We start from the raw sequence: 6,021 nt of genomic DNA, 5'->3' as shown, positions 1-6,021 counted from the left end.
CAACTCCAAAGTCCCTGAATAGCTTTTTCATTTTGCCCCTCCATGAACTTTCTGAAGACCCCTCAGACTGCCATGAAGACAAGCCAACTGAGACAATAGAAGTCTTTAAGAACTCTTCAACCCATCACACCCAAGGGAAAGGCCAGTACATTTTCAACAGCTGAAAGAAATGCATTTTGAGGTTTGCTCTTCAGGGCTTAGCTCTGCGATGGAGGGAGGGGGTGTCTCAAGCAGTGGCCTGCTGCCCCAGATGGGGCCTTTCCCCGGAGCAGGCATGAGTTCCAGTTTATCTCTTTGGACCCAGGGCCAAGCACAAAGCAGGTACTGGCACAGCTTTGTTCAAGACAAGAATGGCCACATTGAGGGCTTGAACATTTGAAGCCAGAACCAGAGTTTACTTGTTTCCTGCCACAAAGCACTGTGCCTGGCGCTCAGCAGCCTGGATAACCTGTTACTTGACCCAGCATTTTGGGGGCTGCGGGAAATTTCCACAGGATTTTGCCCCTGGGAACCACTCCGCAGAAGCCTGGACAGGAGACCCAGGGCAGCTGAAGCGGAAGCATCTTTTGCTATCAATCAACAGGATCCTTCCTGCTGGGGCCTGTCAGCCTGTGCTGGGGCCTTCATCGTCGTGGGCTGCAGACCACACTCGCCCTCCTCCCTTCCCGGTCCCTGCACGCAGCACTGTTGGCTGATGACCGTGTGTGACTGTGTCTGTCCGCAGGCGACCAGAGCCAGCTTCTGTCCCAGACTGGGAGCCAAGCAGGGATGAGCACAGGCCACATCCACACAGGCTGAGGGTCGCAACCACAGGAACCCAGCTATGTATCTCTGCCTAGAGAAAGTGCTTGGCGCCTCGGGAATGCCCAGTAGCATCTGTGGGTGAACGTAGGTGGCGTGGGGGGACAGGCTGGTTCCTGGGGCCAGCCATCTGCTCCCACACGGAGGAAGCTTTCCTCAGAAGTGGGTTGTGAGGTTTATCAGATGGGTGGGGGCGGGGAGTCGAGTGGTAGTGTCCTCTGGAGAAGAGGGCGTAGGATGTGCCAAGCCACGGAGGTCTGAGACAGCACTGGGTTGTGAATAGCTCAGGCGCTGAGTGAGGAGGTGCGGGGTGCGGATAGGAAGTGGTGGGGCTGGGGAGGAAGGCAGCCAGCCTTCATCTTGTGCCAGTGGGGAGCTCGCCAAGGAGTTTCAGGAGAAAAGGAAGGCCTGATCACATTTTCATTTCAGAGAGCTCACTCTGGCGGCCGCATGGGGCCCAGACAGAGAGAGGGGGGCTCTTAGGAGGCTGTTGCCACCGTACAAGGGCATGGCCGTGTGACCTGGGGTAGGGCAGTGGCAGCAGGCTGCGGAGCGGGAGACCGATTCAATCCAGTTTTATTAATTAGCACAGACAAGACAGGTGACTCATCTATTAAGCATGTATTAGTGCTCTCGCTGTGTTCAAGGAAACAGGTAGGTATTTCCGGGGGGAGGTGCGCGAACATGCCTTTCCCTCCCTGTTGCCTGAGTGCACACAGATGGACAGAGAGCGGCAAGGGACAGGTGTGCAGGGAGCACGACCAGTGGGCACTGTGGCCCTGAAGGGCTGGAGGGCGCTGGAATTGTGGGTGTGCGATGCCCTGGCAAGACCAGCCCAGGCAGGGAAACAGGGACACCAGTAGGTGGCTGTTGGCACAGCTGCTGTGAAAGACGACGATGCCGTGGACGAAGTTGCTGGCAGAAAGAATGCAATGGAAGGGGCAGCTCTGAGAAGGCTGCACAGGCTGCCTTGGGGGGTCCACGTGGGCTTCTTGTTTGTTCCCGGGCTTCTGCTGGCGCGGCTGGCAGAACAGAAGAAGAAGGCAGCATTTTGTTGCCTTTGGATTAGTGCTGGGAATGACATGCATGGTCTCATGTCTTCTCAAAGCTACAGTCAAATGGGGTAGGGCTACCCATCTTTCAGACAGGGAAACTGGGTTGTGGGCATTGCAGGCTGTGGTTTTACCCGCTCTGCCACAGTGTAAGCCCAGGAGAGAACATCTGAGTTTCATTTTCTCTGTCAGTAGTATTCTTTTGTGCTGGTGACATGGCTGCCACCAAACCTGGAAAACTTGCAGCTGAGAGGTGAACGACTCTAAAAGTACTAGTTCTGTTCCATAGAGGTTGGGGTAATTTGGATTTGTTCACAGAATCCTGATGTTGGCAGCTGTCCATAAAATTCCGTATATATGACCCTGAAAATAAAGCAAAAGAATGCAAAACAAAATCCTTGTGCAAAAAAAAAAATCCTTAAAAAAGTCACAAGGTCTCCCAAAAAAATAAGTTTGGTGCACACCACTTATGACCCCTGGGTTCTGTGAGCACAACTCTCGGAGAAGCAGCCCCCACAGAGTGGCAGCAGGGCCACAGATCACTATGGGCATTTGCGGCAGCAGCGTCATCGCGTCATCCTGGCAGCTTGAAAGCCACGGTCTCCTACCTCCTGCCAGACGGTCTGTAGCTGCAGTAGAGATGGGAACGAAGAATCGAAAGTAAGATTTACACTGTGGGAAAAACAAAGCTCTCTTTCTTTCTCTCTTTCTCTCTTTCTTCCTTTCTTTATTTCTTTCTTTTTTTTTCTGAAATACAGGAGGAAGTTCTCCACAGCTCTCTGCCTGCACTCTCCACTTCCCCAGAGAGCCTGACATAGTGGAAAGCGTGGTGGTTCCTGACGCTCCGAAGTCGGAGACCACTGAAACCAGCGAAAGGTGCTTCTACAAGACGTGCACACTCTTATAAGGGCTTCTTAAAATGCTATGGCTTCTTTTATTTAAGCAATATTTATCCCTTTATTGCAGAGAGGAAAAGCACTCCTGTCTGCTGTTTCGCTCCCTGAGTGGCTGCAACAGCTGAGTCTGAGCGAAGCTGGAGCAGGGGGTCAGGAACTTATTCCAGGTCTCCCGCGTAGGTGGCGGGGACCCGATCACTTGAGCCATCATTGCTGCCTCCCAGGGTCTGCATTAGCAGGGGTCTTTGAAGATTTGTTTATTTATTTATTATTTTATCTTTAAAGATTTATTTATTTATTTGAGAGTAAGAGTTACAGAGAGAGAGAGAGAGGTCTTCCATCCATTGGTTCACTCCCCAAATGGCCACAATGGCTGGAGCTGGGCCAAGCTGAAGCCAGGAGCCAGGAGTCAGGAGCTTCTGTGTGTCCCACGTTGGTGCAGGAGCCCAAGCACTTGGGCCATCCTCTGCTGCTTTCCAAGATACATCAGCAGGGAGCTGGGTCAGAAGTGGAGCAGCTGGGACTTGAACTGGTGTCCACATGGGATGCCAGTACTGCAGACCGCAGCTTAACCTGCTGTACCACAGTGCCGGCCCCTTCTTCGACTTTTGTAAGATTTATTTATTTATTTGAAAGAGTGAGAGAGCGAGAGAGAGAAGTCTTCCATTTACTGGTTCACTCCCCAAATGGCTACAACACTCAAGCCTGGATAAAGCCAAAGCCAGGAACCAGGAAGTCCATCCGGGTCTCCCAATGAGTGCAGAGGCCCAAGCACTGGGGCCATCTGCTGCTGCTTTAGCAGGCAGCTGGATCAGAAGCGGAGCAGCCTGAACTTGAACCACGGTTCGTATGGGATGCTGGCGTTGCAGGTGGCAACTTAACCCAGAGCCCGAAAGCGGCGGCGTCTGTAGGAGGTTTTCACAGGGCTTCTGGCATCTCCTCTTTTCCTGCTAAGGTCAGAGCCCTCACCCTTCACAGTACACTCCTGCACACTTTTCTTCAACGGTCACAATAGTTTCAGACATGTAGATGGCAGATACCACCCCCCTCACATATGCGCGTGAGGTCTGGGCAGGAATTACCAACGGCAGAGTGTCCTGTGCCAGATGCCAGCCCTGTGCCACCCATGTCCTCCTGGCACTGTGGTGGCAAGCCCAGGCAAGGCGTATTTCTGAAGCAGATTTTCGCTGTTCTCATTTTCAGGGGAGGAATATGGGGCTGAGACGTACCCAAGGCCACCTTGCTGAGATGGGACAGGAACTGGGCTGGATGAGGCTAAGGCCCGCCTCTGGCCTCCTCCCCACTGCCCCTGAGAGCCATACTAGGGACGCGATAGCCTGAGTTTGGCTGTCCCGCTGCGGAACAGCCCTGCGCGCCGGTACGCAGCACGGAGGACTGAACAGGACGGCGACTCCCGCTCGGTGAGCTCGGCTAGCGGAAGCCAGGCGCCCCGCTGTGTCGTCTGTCCACGCGGCTCCCGAGCCTCGTGAAGCAGGATTTTGTCACGCGATCTGCAGTGGAGGAATCTGAGGCCAAGAGAAATCCACCAGCTTGCTCAAGGTCATGGCGCTTCTGCAGGGAATCCGCCTCCCACCGACTCCCTGTGAAGGCAGCCCGAGACGACTTCCTGTTTGTGTCCCTGGAGGCACCAAAGACCAAGGGCAAGGCCAGCTACAGGGGCAGTAGGGAGAGAGCAAACCCCTCCTCCCCTAGCCACCTTGGAGACGTACAGAGGCTGGGAGCCTGGAGGATGAAGATCAGGCTGTGGGGAGTCTCTCTGGGACAGTGTGGCCCACCTCTGCGTGCCCGCATCCCATCCTGACCCCTGCTTCCTCCTCACATAGACCACCTGGCTGGAGCCTGCAGGGAACTATCCAGAGAATGTGGCCCTGTGCCTTGACATGGAGTGGGTGCAGGACTCCTTCCTGGCCCACATGCTGACATCTGTGGGCAGGGGATCCAGCTGGAGCAGCCGCAGACGGCTGATTCACGCGATGGGCTGACTGGAGAACAGCCTAGATTCAGGCTGGCCAGGGTGCCTGGGGCTTCTCCATGGCCCAGAAGTGTTCCCATGGTAAGAAGATGGATGAGGAGGGTCACGGCTCAGCAGGACCTCCTGGAAGGGCAGCTGACCCGTCAGGATCTGGGCTGGGAAAAGCAGCCCCAGCTTCTGGCCAGCAGGGCAAAGGCAAGTCAAGGAGCTATGAGGGGTACATGGGGAGGGACTGTGTGGGACCCAGGGGGGCCCAGGAGACGGGTGCCAGTAACCGTAGTGCTGTCTTGAAAGCTGCAATGTCAGGTCATAGCTGCACCGTCAAGGTAGACTTTGCCTGCCCTTGGGCTCGCCTGCCATCCACCTGTCCACCTGCACTTGATGGAGGTGGGAGTTGGGATAGCAGGAGCTAGAGAATAGGAGGGAGGTATCCCCCTATTTATCACCCTATTTGGAGATCACCGAGCCAGTTGCCATACCCCTTTGGACACCACACTGTCACTCCCCTCTGAGGCTGTGGGACAGTCATTCAAAACCGGGGATTTCCTTGTGGTGCTGAAATCCCCCACATCTGCAATGAGTCGCCCTCAACACCCTCCACACCCCCTTTTTTCTTAACCTGTATAAAGTTTCAGTCTAATATCCCTTAAACATGGGCCTCTGGAATGAAGAGTAGGATGTGCCTGTTGCTTTAAATTAACACCTGACAGACAGCACTGTGCCCTCCATCCCCAGATCCCTCCCTCACCTCCTGTGAGCACAGATGCTCCCAAGGGAAAGGCCCTGCCCTGGGCAGGAAGCCCACAACAGCTGGGGCTGGGCCACAATGAAGCCAGGAGCCCAGAACTCAATCTGGCCTCCAGCATGGGCGCCGGGGACCCAGTGACTTGAGCTATCACCTGCTGCCTTCCACGGTGCGCATTAGCAGGAAGCTGGAATCAGTGGAGGGGGAGCCAAGGCTTGAACCCAGGCGCTCTGATAATGGGATCCGGGTGCCCAGAGCAGTGTCGTAACCCTGACATGCGGTCTTAATACAAGTCTGGGAAAGCTAGAAACCTCACGTCAGTAAATGACAATCACTGGACCTTCCCCATTTCACAAGCGAGCAGCAGGAGAACAATGCATGTCTTGGAGCTGAGGGGCTGCGGCAGCTGTCTTGGGTGGTAGCGTTCTGGTGCCACCTTCCTCCTCTCACCAGACCTCTCTCCATAACTGGCCCTGCACCTGCTTCCCCACCTTGGCCAGGATCCAGCTCCAACACTGCCTGGAACCCTGGGAA

The sequence above is a fragment of the Oryctolagus cuniculus genome, chromosome 1, assembly GCF_964237555.1.
Source record: "Oryctolagus cuniculus chromosome 1, mOryCun1.1, whole genome shotgun sequence".
Lineage (NCBI taxonomy): Eukaryota > Metazoa > Chordata > Mammalia > Lagomorpha > Leporidae > Oryctolagus > Oryctolagus cuniculus.
The sequence above is the reverse complement of the archived record's forward strand: the minus strand, read 5'-3'. Positions refer to the sequence as shown.